The sequence below is a fragment of the Grus americana genome, chromosome 7, assembly GCF_028858705.1.
Source record: "Grus americana isolate bGruAme1 chromosome 7, bGruAme1.mat, whole genome shotgun sequence".
NCBI classification, from domain to species: domain Eukaryota; kingdom Metazoa; phylum Chordata; class Aves; order Gruiformes; family Gruidae; genus Grus; species Grus americana.
The window spans coordinates 4,036,078-4,052,872 of NC_072858.1; the positions used below are offsets into that span (position 1 = coordinate 4,036,078).

Below are 16,795 nucleotides of genomic sequence, written 5' to 3' on the forward strand. Positions count from 1 at the left end.
CTTCACACTGGATGACGTCCTTACGGTAAATTATAGGAAAAGTGATCCGAACCACTCCCTTAATGAACTTACTTTTACAGGATTGATACCAAATGTTGCATTTTTCACTTCCCACTAGAAGTAATTGTGCTTGATGGTGCTTGTATACCTGTGTCAGTTTGGTGTGAGATCAAAAGTATAAGAAAAACAACCTGTCTTCTAAATGCTTAGTTACAGAAGAGTTTGCCAAATACGTTTTGGAACAAATTCATCCCCAGTTTGCATCAATTACAGCACTGAAATGAAGGATGCGTTTCTCCCAGTGCATTTTAAAGTTAAACTTGAGTACTAATATTAAAAGTGGAGTATGCAGTAAAGTGAACCGATGCATTTCTCCAGGCTCCAAATATACACACACAAAAATCTTGAAGGGAAATTCCTTGATGTATTCATATTCCTGCTAATTGTACCTATCTTACAGACAGTTAAACCAAATTCTAGGCTTAAGTTTCTGGCCCAACAGAACTGGTAGAAAATGAATGTTTGCTGCCACCAACTTATAAAAAACATGAGCACCTTCTTAAACATAGGTGATTATTTTAATGAATAGCCATTATAAACTAGCCAACATATCTGTTCAAAACCAGCTATGTTTTTAAAACTGGTAAAAAATAAACGGGATATTGACATCGGTGCTGAGTATGTGGCGTTACTCAACACATAAATTTAATTTCTAGTGATCAAACCTGGTCTCTGGCTGAGAAGGATCTAGACAGGATTTGTGTCTGCCTGTTCCTACATAGCACTGAGTAACTAAGTTGCACAAACACTTGGAGCAGTAAAATAACTGGTCTATTCTAGTCAACAGATACTCGCTCTAAATCTGCAGAGGGATGCATACGCTTAAATTTATGCACTGAGAGTCATCCAGCTGAAGTCAATCTGACTCTCATGCTACATAAAAGCCATGCAGAAGCATCGTCTTTGCAGGATCAAGGCCCACATTTGCATCTGCAAATCAACATCTTTGAGAAAACCAGATTGTAAATTTTATTTTATTTTATTTTATTTTATTTTATTTTATTTTATTTTATTTTTTAGTTCCTTGCAAGGTCTTGAGAGGTACCAGTGTAGCAGGAGGTGCTGCACTCAGGCTGACGTGTCGCTGAAGTGTAGAGGGAAAGTGTGATTGTGCTCCCGGTTGATGGAGTGCCTCGTGTGACATGCGTTCAGCTGCTTGAAGCCAGCATGTGGGTCAGGAAACAATATTTCAACATCACCATTTTCCCGAATCCACTGCTAATAGAAACCAAGTTATTCACAAGAGAAGCATGTAATCCCTTACTAAAAATAATTACAAATTCATCATATATAACTGTTAGAGACAGAGGGGCTACAGACTTTGCATTATATCTTAGTAAGTAGTTAAGCTGCAACACTGGACAAGCACAGCGAGTACTGAAGTTAATTAGCAGCAGCAGGGAGGAGCATTATTTCAGCAAGCAAGGTGAACCCTGGCTGACAGGGAAAAGGGGTGCCACATAACCCTTGCACCCCAAACACCCGGTTCCCATATTGGAAGGACTCATAAGAAGTGCATTTTTTAAAAGATCGTGTGATTTCACAAAAAAAAAAAAAGATGCTGAGAGGCCTTGGTTCCTAAACAGAGCAAGTAACTTTTCAGTACCGCTACCGATAGGTTAAAATAAATAGAAAAGAGGAACAGCTTGATTTTGCTTTGCTTTGCAAACATCCCTCATAAACAAAGTTTTCAGAACTATTCTTCTCCTAGCACAACCACCCTCAATTATTCCTTAAGGATGGGAGCTGCGGTCTTTTAAAATATAGTTAGAGAAGGAAGAGATGTTTGGAATTTGCCTTTTAGATAACAGCCTAAAACATCTGTCCAGAAAGTGGATAAAATACAGAAATAATCCAGAGGAAAGAGGCCAGAAGAGAGGTCCGCCCCGTGCCTGCCCGGGCCGCAGGATGATCCTCTTCCTTTGCCTCTTGTGCCTTTCCCTTGCCCCAAAACTGCTGCTCCGCAGCTCTGGGAAGCCAAAACGCCCCGCTCCGAGCATGTGCTGAACTCTTGCACAAATCAGGGAGATGCTGGAGGAGTTTAAGCTCCTTCGAGGTTGGGCAGCAGCTGAACGGAAGTTTTAAAAGCTACAATTTGAAGTTACAAACCTATCGTTTCAGGCCCCCCACCGAACCTACTGTGTATCTTCTTTCCTAGCATCTAATTACAAAGGCTATTTCACACTTGATGAATGTTCGATTGCAATCCAAATAGTTTGAAGAAAAATCCACATGCCTGAGGATTTGTTCCCTGTTAAACTTGAGGACGTTTGCTTCAGAGCTTTCTCCTTTACAACCTGTAATCTAATTGCTCCGGTAATGAAATAATTATTTGCGTCTTTGGCCTCAACGTATGTCGCTTACTTTATTTATATCAACATTATTTATTAGGAGCAATTACTGTTTTCCTGTCCTGCACCCCCATACATTGCATATATAATGTTTAACAAAGCAAATTGGCTAAAGTAAAGAGAAATGGTGGTTTTGAAAAAATCACCACTGAAATGCCACGGGCAAGTCCTCGCTTGGTGCAAATTGCTGTTATTCGTTGCAGCCCAAGTTCCACGTGCTAAGGAGCTGCCCACAATATTTTGACAGTTAGCAGTGTTGCTAATGATGGAAATCCAAGAAATCCTGGTAATACACAGACTGTGATTTTCATGGTGAGGTTTCCTGCAGGCAGGCGGGGTTTTCTCTTCGGAGGGACTTTTGCCAAAGGGAAGAGTGCAGTTAGATGCCTCTTCCAGCTGAACGCTGCTAAATTTTATTAAAATCAACTTGGAGGTGCCTGGCTGTACCCCGTGTCCTGCAGAGCCTGGGTATCGTGGGGTGGCCACGGCTGTGGCCATCTCGGCACCTACACCATGGGGAATCCCGGTGAGCTGAGGCTACACCAGGCTTCAACTTCTGCGGGACGGAGGTAGCAGCTCCGGGCAGCAGCTGCTCGGAGAACAAACGATGGACACAGTGTAAACATCCAGCGAGGGTCTAAAATGTGCTTAGAAGAATCAAGATCTTTAGGCTCTTCACCTTATAATTTTGCCCACAAAACCCGAAGCTCGCTTATTAATTTTGATGGACAATCAATCTGGTTCAAGGGTTTTAGTTGACTAGAAAAGGAATGTGCTTTTTCACAGGCTGATTGAGAAGCATGGGATATATATAATGCAGAAGGCTCGATGATTACACAACAAAAAGATGGGATCACCACCTGCCCACATTCTTGTGATAAGCAGATGAAGAATGTCTGTCAAAACATTAATTCCCAAATCTATGGGGGTAATGCGGAATACAAATACAAATAAATGCACGTTGGAGTGCGCTCTCGTTATCTCGCATTCAGCCGAACGCCCCAGCGTGATTATACGATAGTCACATCAAATTGGGTGCTCGGCGGGGATGGATGCGTCAGCCCCTCCGTCTTTAAGATGTCAACAGCGCGGGCTCAGCACGCCTGGTGGCCTTTATTCCCCGGCCTCACAACATCAATTTCAAACCCTACGCGCGGCGTGCGGGGCCAGGAGGGCTATGATATAATAATTGCACAGTCAAGCGGACGGACGCGGCCGGGGATGACGGCGATACAAAGAGGCGCGGGGCGCAGGCCGGACTTCGGTACCGGATCCCGCGGGGCCGCGCCGGGTGTCGTCGTCCCCCACCCCTCCCGGTGGCGATCCCCGGGCCTGGCGCTGCCGGGCTGGATGCCGGCGGCCGGGCAGAGCCACGCAGGGCAGGGCCGGGGGGGGGGACGGACGTGGAAGCCCCGCGGGCGCGCTGAGCGCGGGTGGCCGAACAAAGGCGGCCGCCGGCCCTGCCCGGCCCCCCCCTCCCCGGGCCGCCGCCGAGCGCAACAGGCGCCGCGCCCCGCGGAGCCCCTTCCCCGCCCCGCGGAGCCGCTTCCCGCGGGTGCGCCCGGGGCAGCCCGGTCCCGTCCGTGTGTGTCCGTGTCCGTGGCCCCCCCACCCGGCGCCTCCCGCCGCCCCCCCGCCCCTTCCTCGCTGCGTCTGTTTGTACTTTAGCTGATCCACTAATCCCCCGAGAGAGCCTATTTGTAGTGAAGAGTATCTATAGGGGGCGAGGCTGGTCCATGTGGGTTTGTGTCATTGGTTTGCAAGGAGAGACCCCGCCTATTGCCAAAAAAAAAAAAAAAAAGAAAAAAAAGAAAAAAAAAAAGGCAGTGAGAGCCCCTACCTCTCCCTTCGCTCACCCAGCGCGGCGAGGGGGAGCGTCCGCTCCGCCCAGCGCCGCCCGGGCACTTTCCCCCTTTTCTGGCTTAAAAAAAAAAAACAAAAAAAAAAACCAGGGAAAAAAAAAAACAGCGCCGGCAACCCTCCCCCCCAAGTTGCAATTAGCATCCTCCCCGCTGCTGCTGGGCGCCGCGGCGGGGCTCCGCTGCCCCCGTCCGCTCCCGGCGCGGCGGCGGGCGGAGCAGGAGAGCGAAGGGGGGGGGGGGGGGAAAGGATTAAGTTTTTTTTTTTTGTTTTTTTTTTTTTTTGTGCGGTGTGCGAGCGGGTGGCGTTTTTAAGGTGGATCTCCGGCAGCCAGAGCCCGGCGGTGGTGGATGCGGGAAGGGATGCGGCGTTGAAGCGCGGTGCGGGGCTGCCGGCGGCCGGGCCGAGCCGAGCCGAGCCGCGGCGGCCGGGAGCAGGTAAGGGGGCGGCGGCGGCGTCCGGGCGCTGTCGCCTGGGCTGCGTTCCACGGAGAGAAGGACAAGGGAAGGCGAGGACATCTTTGCTTGGATATCCCCGGGCGAGCCCGCGATGGAGATGGAGAAGGAAAAAGGGGAAAGGCGGGGGGGGGGGGGGAGGAGGAGGAGGAGGTTGGGTGCGATGGTGGTGGGAGGCGACCGCGCAAGTTGCGCGGGTGGCGGGCGACCGCGGAAAGGCGAGGTGAAGTGGGAAATCTTTTGTTGTGCCGGGCCCCGCATTGTTTACTTAGTGCCGAGCGCCGCCGACAACATCTGCCGGTGGATTAACGGGGCGGCGGCGGCAGGAAAGTTTCGGCAAGGGGAACCCCGCTGCGCGCCGCGGCCGCCAGCTCCGCGTCCCCCGGCCGCCGCGGCCGCGGCGGCTGGGGAACGCGGAGCAGACGTCCGCGGTCCGTGGGGTTTGTTTTTTATTTGTTGGGTTTTTTTTTTAGGGGTTTTGTATTTAGTTTTGGGGTTTTTTTAATAAAATTCATTTTTTATTTTGAAAAAATATATTTTAAAATTTTTAACATATAAAATTTTAATTTTTTTTTTTTTTAAATTACCTGATTTTTGGATGAATAATCGCACTCGCCCGGCAATCACTCGGCAACTCTCAGCGCTCAACCCGCGGAGGTGCGCGGTGCCGGGTGTCCGCAGGGGAGAGCGGTACGCGGGCCGCGCATCGCTCCTTCTCCCCATCCCCCCCCCAACACCCCGCGGGTCTCAAAATGCTAAATTTCCCCAATATTTATATATTTTATTATTCCTTCCCCCTCCCGACTTGGAAATTTTAAACCTTCCGCCGATATCCCTGGCAAGCAAAACCGGAGAAGCTGCCGCAGGGTCGCGGATTTACGCGTGCTGCTCTGAGGTTGGTCTTTTCACCAAAGAAAAAAAAAATAATAATAATACACACACACACACAACTTGCTGGACTTACTGAGGGGGAAAGAAAAGCCTTTTGTCCTGCGGAGGGACGTGCCCCTAAGGTAAATCCTGGCTGGGGCTTAGCGCTTGGTACTTTGCCGGGTCCCATGGCTCTGTGCTGTGCTGGGGAAGGAGGAAAGTGGGAGATGGAGATCTCAAAGTAGTAGAAGTAATTTCTTCTTTCAGCTACACTTCTCCGCTGCTTTTGAATTGCCTGCAATGAATGTACGTAGCTCTAATTGAAGTACTTTAATCATTCACACTTGATTAAGTATACCGTGACCAGAGGAGAGGAATACGCACAGCTCCCTAGAACATGAGGGTTGGTATGACATTTTAATCCTGTGTTTTAAAAAACATTAGTGAAGCAGGAAAAACGGTAGCTGATGACGGTTAGGTATAATGGACCGTTGTTTTCATACAGATGGTGGCTTACCGACGGGAATGAAATTGCAGTTATTGCAGATATTTTTTTGGGGGGGGGAGGCACGTACTTTTCAGTTTGTTTAAGCAGAGTGAAGAAAATAATGATAGACGAGATGCCTGGTGACAAAATGCTTTTGTTCCTGTTTCCATCAGTGCATAAGGGCGCCGACCTGCTTTAGCATTCTTTAAAGGTCTCTTTACCAAGGAAAATTGAAGACGGTCTCATTATAGGAGAGTGTGTTCAGAATACTATGAGGTATTTATGAATTCAAAGGTGATTGTTGAATCGCAGACATTTCAATTACGCATCCTGTAGTAAAAAAAAAAAAAAAAAAAATTATTTTGTGGCGATGTGTTCTGTAATCTGTTATTACCATAAAGCTGATTTGTGCTCGAGCTCCGGAGCTGGCCGAGGGAATGGGTTTGTCCACAGGGCTTGAATCTTAAACAAAGATTTGTATTCTTCGCCTCGCAAAACTTTCTGCTGCAGGGACAGCCTGAAGTTCCTATAAAAGTGATTGTTTGGAAAACGTCAGCTATCGTCAAGTATTTTTCTGGAAAATCTGGCGTGGCAAATGCAGGACGGTATTTTTAGAAAGGAGCTTTTTATTTTTGGAGGGGTTTGGGAGACCCACCTGTTAGTCATTAGTGGGGAGCAGGACAGAGGTTGGCTTTCATCATTAGCAAACCCCAGCGCATCTGGGGCTGTGGGCACGTACTCGCTTGATCCCAGTTCTTCCAGTCATGGGCTATCAAAGTATCTTTCCCTTTAAAAGTCATAACCAAGTATTTCTAAAAGTGATTAGAAACGAAGATAGTTTGGTCAGAGCGGTGAACCCCTCCTGTGTTTTGAAATGCGGATTGCAGGAGCTTTTGACTTTTCATTTTTCCCCTAGAATTTCAGACTGAGATGTTTCGTCGGTCCTGAGCTTTATTGTCAACTTAATAGCGTACCAGTTGAAGGTGATGTTTTCCTGCGGTCAGCTTCCCCTGTTTTTAAGGTAGTTTTCTTCCCAGCCCGTTTGGGATCCCCGAGGTTTGGCCGGACAGGGCAGCTCCGGAGCGTGATGCCCCGCAGAGCTCCGGCCCCCCAGCCCTGTTTGCTGACAGCTCCCTCTTGTCCCAACCCACTTTTCGAGGGCAAAATTGTGCCCTTTTCCTCTTGTGCTTTTCCTAGATGGAAAACATTCAAAGGAATTTCCCCATAGCAAAACCTGTAGCACAGACTGTCGTCTCTAATGCTGTCATTTCAGTACAGAGACCTGTCACCAGGGTCCAGTGACAATAATCCTCGTATCGGGAAAAACATCAGCCTCAAAGTATGAGGTCCCAGACAGGAGCTGGAAGTAGCATACCCAGACCTTTGGCCAGGAAAGTTGATTTATCCATTGGGCTGGCTGCAGTTCAAATAAAACTTCTTCACTTTCAGCTTGACTCTTGTAAGAATATGTACATTCTACTTCAATGAAAAAAACCCCGAATCTGGGTTTGTACAACCTTTTGGAAAAGGTAGATTAATTTTTGGTGGGTTTTTGGTGCTGTTTATTAGCCATGGGAATCGAAAGTGGCTTCGTCTTTAAGCGAAAGAAATGGAAAAGCTTCTCTAAATGCAGCACTGGCAATTTGCAAGTGTTTTGTTAAAATCTGGTGGATGGTGCTGTCTCATAAAATCTGATAGGTGTCATATTTACTCCGCACATGAGATCTAGGGAGTCTTCCTTTCTTTGCTTTATATTCTAGTTGTAGTAAGTTAAAGAAGTGGAGAGTGGAGCTGCTGCTGAGGAGCTCTTCAGACTGGGGTGATTACACCTGCCCTAGAAATTTGGGATTTTTCAGAGTACAGGGACCCCTCGCCCCCAGCAGTCCCCCCCTCCCCAATCTGTTTGCAGTTCTCCCCCAATAAAATCACACCTTTGTGTATGTTTGGTTATTCCGCAGAGCTGGAGAACAGCACCCTGAGCCATTCTCCTAGCTCTTGGGGTTTGGATACAACAGAGAGAAAGGAAACGTGATATGGATCTTAGTAATTTTTATACTTGTTCTCTTGCTCCAACAGGAATTAAAATTTTGTCCTAAGAAGGCTAAAGCCCTGAAATATCTTTTATTTCCTCTGCACAGCTCACTTAACTCTTAAAATGAAAATTATTCTTGTGCTGAGGATATTTAGATTATATGCTCTGACAAGAGAAATGGCATCAGAGCTCACAGGAGAGTAAGGACTGGGCAGAGGGGGTGCAGGGTTGTGTTGGGGTCCCCTCTTGCAGGGAACACTGAAACACGGAGGGGAGGTTTTGGCAAGTCACCGTTGGTTTCACTCTTGGCTGGGATAACACACACATTTTAGCCAGGAATTGGTGTTTTCTCCACCGCTGTACGTGACACTGGAAGATGTAATTCCAAAATGCAGTTTGTCACGCCCAGGAATGCCTGGGCCAACTCTCACTCCTTCTTCCATCTCCCCATGGTTCTTTTTTTTTCTTTTGTTCCTTCTCTTTTGCCAGAGGAAATAAAGATAAGTTTTAGGTGAAAGGATGAAAAATGACGTGACCATCCTTTGCCCCAGCGAGGGCATGGAAACCAAACCTTCTCATTGTGCCCCGCGTGTCTTCACGTTCTGCTCATTCCATCGTGGTGGGGACACCGTGATCTTTGGCATTTTACAGAGTACCGGGAAGGCACCAGGTAACATTTTCTGTGAAGTCAGCTGGAGTTTGTGGTAACAGAGCACAGAAGAATCAGTTGTTATTTATTTAGTTTTAGAATGACCAGTGATGCTTTATGAGTGTGCACTCCCCTTTCTTGCACCCTTAGCCCTTATGATTTCTTGAGAGCCAGGAATTGTTTTCACAGGAATAAACATCTGGAGTTTTTTTAATTATTTTTTTGTTTCTCCTCTCTGAGGTGGTAATGCTGGCGGGATGTTGTGTTTGGGAAATGTGATGGTGAGATTGCAAAGAGAAAGATAAAGGCTTTTTGTTCAGAAAAGAGGCACTGGATTATTGAGAAATAGAAATTCCATTTCGCCACATTTATCCTCAAAATAAGAGCGGCCTGAGTCCAAATCTGCTCCAGTCTCACCTAGATTTGACACCCTACTTGAACTTTCTGTGTTGAGCCTGCAAGGTAATCTGTGTTGCATGGGCTCTGGGGTTTGCTTTGGTGGGTTGGGTTTGTTGTGCTTGGTCTGGTGCGGGGAAGCACGGTGGTGATACGTGGGAAGATCTCGGTGGTCTTGCTGGCAGTCAGTGGTGGGGTTTTTTGCTCTGTGATTGTTTGTTAGTGCCTGGATTATATTATTTGTAACTTCCATGGAGTTATTAAAAAAAGTGCAGCTGGAATAGTCAGAGGGGGAAAATGTGGGATGGAACCAGAGTGGCCTGATGGAGAGGTTTGCGTCTGCATGTCTTGAAGGTCAGTGCTGGTGGGCTGGACTTTGCTTTGGCCGGTCTGAGGTCTACATGTCCTGCATGAGGAGAAGTGTGGCGAGGAGCAGTGCCAGCGTTTTCCCCCAAACATCAAAGCTGTGGTGCCGCAGAGGATGCCTCGTAGTGGTGCATGTCCCTGCCTCCATTGCCATCGGTGTCCCAGTTTTGGGTGTTTCACAGCCACATCATTCAGGAGGGCCGGGGGCGGGGGGAAATAAGCATTTAGCTCCTGGGGCTCCTTGCAGCAGCCGTGGGGAGGGCTTGGCATCGTTAGCACCGACTTCTGTGGACCCATCAACCTCTCACGGAGCTCATCAGTGCTGCTGCATGACGGGGTTCCTCAATTCTGGGATTTTTATGGGGTTTTTAGCTCACCCTGGAATTCCAGCCAGGAATGGGGGGATGCCAGAGGCTCGTCCCCGCTCTGTGGTTTGGCCCGGGGAGGACAGCCCCAGGATGCCATCGCCTGTCAGGGTGCCCCCACCCCGCAGCTGACGGCAGCTGCATGCACTTGCGTTACATGGTTATTTTGGATAATTCAGCCTTGTTTTTCAAATACGTGGTCTTCTGGGTGGATCAGGGTAGACATCTTGATAGGCATCCATAAAGTCCCATCTGTTCTGGGACTTCACTGTAAAATGCAAATAAAACCCAAGTACTCAAATACATCAGTAGTAGATAAAATCCATTATTAATGACTTGGTCCGCCAACCTTATCTGGCAGTAATTTCATGTATACTTCAAGCTTATGAAAACCAGTGGTCCCACTGAAAGTAACTGCCCTGCTTCCTTCTGGGCTTCTGCCCATCCTTCCCACCAGAAGTAGGCTTTGTATGGTTAAAGCAACCTGCTTGGTGGTTGAATTTCAGGCTCTGCTTTCCCAAGTGGGTCTTCTCCCTAATCCCCGCCAGCAGTCAGAACGGCGTGCGATTAGGAAGGACCTTTGTCATCATGGTGGCCAAGTGAAGGTTGACCAAATCCCACTCTTCTTTGGCCCCAGTTGTAGAAAGCGCAGGGTACCTTGGCTGTGAGTTTTTTGTGGAGATGCTGGTAGGAACCTCACTGAATTGGTTTGTCACACGATGACCGCTGCAGTTGCTCCCGTGTACATTAACTTGTGTAATGTTGTCAAACACTCAGCCACTATTTCTTTGCGACAACGCATACCAATTATTACTTAAATAGACCCCTGAAGCACAGCGCGGAGGGAGAATGTGTGGATTAGAGACATAATATTTACAAGGAGCCAAGTCTTTAATGAGACCAGGAATAATGCAGATGGATTCTCTGTTGCTAAATATAACAGATATGTAATGGATGCTGCCTATCTTTTTCTATTTTTTTTTTTTTCGCGACCCATTTGGTTTGGAAAAAGAGTAGCTTCTGTGCTGAGGAGGTTGGCACAAAATTGTAGGATACTCCAAAACTCGCCTGGCTTTTGGTTATTATTGTAATAACTGTAACGTATGGCTCTGCAAGGTGTAGGCGATCCTGGCTGGGACTATGTTGTAGCCCCTTTGAAATGCTGGTGGGCTTTGGGAGGAGCGATGGGTGTACGAGGAGCGCAGGGTTGGCTCCGAAGGAGGCAGAAGGAGGAGATGGCAGTCCGTTAGTTTCCACGCAGCTGACGCGCTGCCGGAGCCGACAGCATCGATGTTAGGGCAGAAAATGGACAAAACTGACAGTCACGTAGCTGGCTCCCGCGCAGGCGGGGGGTGTCGCGCCGTGGGGTGCGATGAGCTCTGCAGATCCTCAGCCTGCCTGTATGGCTATCCCCGTTTATAGTTAGAGGAAGCCGCTGTGACACGCTCCCTCCCTTCTCGATGAACAATTCCCTTTTGGTCCCGTTTGTGCCTGCCGGGGTGAGCACGGGGGCAGCGCTGTCATCGAGGGCATCGCTGGCTTTCCTGCATCTTTTCTGCGTCCCAAGTGCGCGTGTTTACATCCACATACGTACCTGGCTAAGGCTTCCCCAAGGTGTGAGGTCTCCGTGGCCTTATTCCTCTACTGGTGATGCACTAGGAATGCTTTGGGCATGGAGACCTCGTTGTTTATGTCCCAGATAAAGTTTTTAATTAAAAATTGGCCTTCTGCAAGCCCCTTTGAGTAACTGCATCTTGGCTTTCCTCGTCAACTCTCCTCCTTGCTTTTGTCAGCGTACCTTTCACTTTTACGATGGTATATGTGTGTGTGTGGGAAGGTCCTTTATTTGTGTTAGCTGGAAAACCCTGTAAATTCCTCTTTAAAAACGTGCAAGGCCCAATATAAGAGATAATAATGGTACATGTAGAGCTGTCATAAAGTGTCGACTTTTGTATTATTTTGATGCTGAAAACCAGCTTCTGTATGAAAGGACATGTTGGAAGAAATCAGCAATTTAAGTAATTAGGCTAAATGCTAGATGTTACCCTGAAAAGTTGAGAGACTTGAGCTCTGCTGTGATGAGTTTTGGATGAAATTCATTTCAATTCAATATATGGAAAAGACTCCCTTTTCGTTAGCTTTCATGATCTTGCAGTTTGCTGAAGTTTCACGATCCCGCAGCACAAGCTCGTGTAGGTTTTATATTTGCCACTCGTCTGAGCTAGTACCTCTTTTCATACAAAAATGGTACGGTACAACATTTGAGCCTAGAATTAGGGTATCCCAAAGTTTAGTACTGAAATATCTATGCTAACTTCAACTTTTGCCCTTTGCTAATAACAGCAGCGTTTCCCAGGTGAAATACCTATTCTACCTGTTTTCCGTTCCTAGAAGGAAACAAGATTTTTTTTATGCGCTGCAATATTATTCCTGGGTGAAGTGCCAGCATGACATATTCTTCCCAACCGCAATGTTTGAAGAGCAGAAAGCATATATCTGTATCTCTGTATCTGGACAACAAAAGTTGTGAGTATTAGAAAGAAGCAGCACAGACAGATTTGGGGAGACAAAGTGCAGTTTTAGTTTTGTCTAGCCAAAAGTTCCACATATTTCTTGAATTTGTGCTTTCTTGGAGGCGACCCAACTTCACTAAATACTAGTTCCAGCCTTGCTTGGAGTATGAAATCTCACTCTTGTTCAGCCCCAGGCTGTGAGGTTGCGGCCAGTGGTATTTGTTGCGGTTGTTTCTGAAAAAATTTTAGTTGAATGATGTATCAGGAGGAAGAATCTGGCCAAGTGGGTCTCCGCTTGCCTGCTTCACCTTCAGCCGTCGCCTTTCCAGCCTGTGCTCCGGGCTGTTTAAGGTGCTGGACACCAAAGTGGGGTGCACAGCCCGTACGATACCGTCAATGTCTGCACATCAGAGAGCAGGGAATAGAAATCAGAGCTTGAGGAAAGAAGCAAAGGGATGCAGAGAGAAGCTGTGGCCGGTAGTGATGAGAACAACCAACAGTTTCTGTAAAATATTAGAAATAAAACTAGGTTACTAGATGCAGTTAACAGAAAAGACAAAAATATTACACTTTTTTTTGGGGGGGGGGGGGAAGTAATGATATGGTTAGACCTCTGTTATGATTGTGGTACAAGTGAATGTTAAACAGCAACTGCTTTAGTCAGACCTCTGTACGTCAGCCCGGTGTCTCTCATTGAAGAGGTTTACAAGAGTAAACTGAGCCAGTAGTGCACATTTTTTACCAAATGTTGGAATACTGGAGAATTCCCCACGAACTGTAGCAATGCTGATGTTGTATTCGTATAGAAAAGCAGTAAACGGGCCAGGCTGAGTAACGCAGACCTGGCAGCTTCACGTGAGTCCTGGGCAAACGATTCGAGTCGTTGGTGGGAGACTTGTTTAACGAAGGAGGGAAGGACAGCGATGTGCTCATTCCCCATCAGCATGAGTTTAGGGGCAGGACATCCTTTCGAACTAACTTTTCTTTTTTCACTTAAAGAGCTCATCAATGGGATTGATAAATATAACTGCGGGGATTTTTATTTACTTAAAATTTAGCAAGAAATGCAGCTTGCTACAGCACCACTGTTTTGGCTGGGGATATGCAAAAGAGTGACTGGCTGAGACCCAGCAAAGTGTCAGTTCTTAAAATACAGTTGTAAAATCAGAAATAATTTCCAAACATCTATTTCTAGCAGTCTCTCTGAGAGCTCGTTTTTGTCCTTACGCTGCTTAACGTGTTTGTGAGCAAGCCGTGATAAGGCAGAGAGTCACCGTAGCTAAAGCCTGAAATGTCACTGAGATTGGGAGAGTGGTAAATAATGAAAAGGAGTGACCGCTGGTAAAAGCAATTTGTATTGCTTGGATACAAGCAGGTAATATTTCTCAGATGGCCAACTGTAAATTTCTCTATCTAAGAGCAAACAAGGCAGGCTGTGCCTCCAGGATGCTGTCTGGAGAAATCATGTCTTTATAGAGGAGCGAGGAGTCACGAGCGAGCGCCGCTAATATGATGTTATGGCCAAAGGTTTTGTGTGCTCCTTGCCTGCGCTGGCAGGTGGCTGCTGGGCTGGAAGAGGGACAGCAGCCGCCGTGTCCCCAGTGCCTGTCGAGGAGGGTCTGCGGAGAGCTGCGCGAACGCCGGAGGAATCGGGAAGGGATGCAGGGAAAGGGTCCGGGACCTCCGTCCACTTGGCTTATCCAGGAGAGTGTTGGAAGGTAAATTGATTAAGGCAATTAGCATGGTCATGGGGAAAAGAAATTGAATAATAAAAAGCTCTTGGGTCCAGCAGGCAGAGTTTTAACAAGACCTGATAGCTGGAAGATGAAGCCAGGGAAAGCTGGAGTTGAGGTCCATGGTTTCGGCACTGCTGCCACTGATGGTGGCAGAGGCTGCTGAAGGTGCTGGTGGTTTCTCCAACTTTGGAAACGCCAGGTTCAGGGATGTTTGTTCATTGGAATGAATGACGCTCAAGCAGGGATTAATTTAGGTAAGTTAGTGTGCAGTGTGTTGGGCTGGAAAACGACAGTGGTCTCTTCTGAGTGGTCAGACAGTGGTCTCAAAATCCATGAAAGCCCACCGTTTAATTGAGAATGTCCAGATATTTGCAGATCCCAAGCACCAGCATTGCAGATTTTCCTTAAGAGGATGACTTGCAGAGAGGAGACCTGCATCTGAAGGTGGAGATTGCAGGATGTGACCTTTAGTGCTCAGGAAAGATCTCATTTCCCACCATTTCCCTAAAAAATTCCTTGTGCCCATCACAGGGATGAGTTACCTCCAGTGTCAACACCAGGTACTTAGCACTGGGGAAGAAGTTAGCAGGGGCGGTGTTAGCCTGCGTTATGGCTAATGCCCGGGCCAGATGTGAATTCGTTTAGGTGCAGGAAGGAAATGAGGGAGGATTACTTCTTTTGATAGTCATGTGCTTTATCGGTGCAGAATTTATTCAAACTCTGAGTCAGCTCTTGGTGGCCACGGGACATCAGAAATAACTCCAGAACTGGTGGGAAACTTCTGAGCAGAAGAATACAGAGAGGAGTGCAAACTGATCAAAACGGGTCAAACCCAGATTTAAAAATTAATTATATGTTGCTTGTGTCATAGTTTGAACAAAAACAATGCGTATGTGTGCAAATTGATTTTTATTTTGAAGCGAGGACGTACATCTGGATGTTAGCAGAGTTACTCCACTTTTAGGTGAGTTTTCAGATCGGTCTGTCCGTCTCGTCCATCATTCATGGATGAGGTTTGCGGGATCACCAGGCACCCCTCCGTGTTGTGTTGCTTCAGTATGCAGGAGCTGTCACGACTGGAACGTTGTTTCACATCCCGTGTGTGTGTATATATCTACACATGCAGAGGTATATATACATGCTGGATATACACCAGCTTTTTAGGTCTAGAAGTTGAATTTGTTAAAAGCCTAGTTGCAAAGAGAACAGGGAGCGCATGAAAACATTAGGCAGTGTGTGGCAATATTTAATGGTTCATTTGGCCACTCGAGGCCTCTGTGTGCTGTCTGACTGCTGGGAGCGAAACGGAGCAAAACAGGAATTTGTTGGTGCAATTAAAAGCAGGATAGTAAGACGGGCTCACATGGTAACGCAGCTTGGGCTAATGCTGTGAATTAAGGACATTTAGATGTTTGGCTTTGTATGATTTAGCTTAAACAAACAAACATCGCATTAATCTCATTACTCAAGCAAATGAAATAAACCTTTAAGGCACTTAAAACACGCCAATATTAGTTAGCTGTCAGACCAGCGAGACCCGTTTCCAGACAGCGCGTCGACTCCTGCGCGTAACGTTACTCGCATGTGTAAATGCTGGTGGAACGGGGAGTTACTCTGGGGGTGGCGGTGGGGCTGGTTGCGGGCGCAATGGGAACTGCGGGTGCAGTGGGAACGGCGCTGGCCCAGTTGGGGAGAGCCGGACACGAAGGGCAAGAGGTTTCTTTGCTGCTGAGTACCGGGCACTGTTCACCGCGTTGGCATCGGTGTCTCTGCGTTACTCCTTTATCCTTCTGCTGTAAAAGATGCAACTGCAGAGGTCCTTGTGGGGAATGTAATAACCCCCCCCCCCAAAAATTGTCATTAAAAGCAATGCATTCCTATATACCATGTCCTTACATCGCTCTGGTAGCGTAACAGATGTGACAAACCTAAGCCTGGAGAGGTTGGTCATTTTTTTTAGTGTCCGCGTTGCGCTTTCTTTAGAGGAAAACATAAGAATTTTATTAACTCCGATGTGTTAGGCAAGCCCAGGAATTTTCTCTTGTATTTCAATTGCATTTGTTCGGGCTTTGGTTAGGCAGGGAAATGACTGAATGACATGTCATGTTTATAAAATCAAGAGTACCTAGCTATTTTCATACAGATCTCTTAATAGAGATTAAACACAAAATAAAGCAGAATGCATCAACAGTGATATTCCCATAAGCAATATTGTAACTTGTATGCAGTGTAATTATATTTTGTACACTTGCCAATTAAGCAGTTATGCTTTAGAGAAAAATTACTTTCAAGAGATGGAAGAAAAGTATCGCAGTAAATCAAATAAAATATACATGTGTTAGAGGGTTTTGTATATGCAGCTGAAATTTTAAAATTTCCTGCTGTGTTCAGGTTGCTGTATGCATAACGATTCTCTGTGTCCTGTAGCTTTTTGGGGACTGGAAAATAGCAGATGATAGGAAAAAAAAAAAGGCATTAAAAAATGTTGCTTCCTGGGATAGCTGCATGGCAGGTGAAGCCGAGATGCTCGGGCTGAGCTCCTGCCCGGTCACCCTGCCCCGCGCGCTGCCCCGCGGCAGCAGAAGATGTGGGTACCTGCCGGGCAGGCACCCCTGGCCGGGGCCATGCACCCCCAAAGCCCAGGGCGGCCGCCCC

The 16,795-nt window shown here is 47.1% G+C and overlaps 1 protein-coding gene across 4 annotated transcripts in view; it reads left to right on the plus strand.

The window, feature by feature from the left end:
* The first annotated feature begins 4,239 nt into the window (after nt 1–4,239).
* Nucleotides 4,240–16,795, plus strand: part of CTBP2 (C-terminal binding protein 2) — a 142,024-nt gene continuing 129,468 nt past the window's right edge. For 2 of the 4 annotated variants that reach the window (XM_054831190.1, XM_054831193.1), the window contains exon 1: nt 5,390–5,621. The gene's annotated coding sequence lies outside the window, so the exon portion shown is untranslated. Of the gene's footprint in view, nt 4,709–5,389; nt 5,622–16,795 lie in introns of those variants that run through there. The other 2 variants (XM_054831191.1, XM_054831189.1) reach the window with 2 other exon arrangements.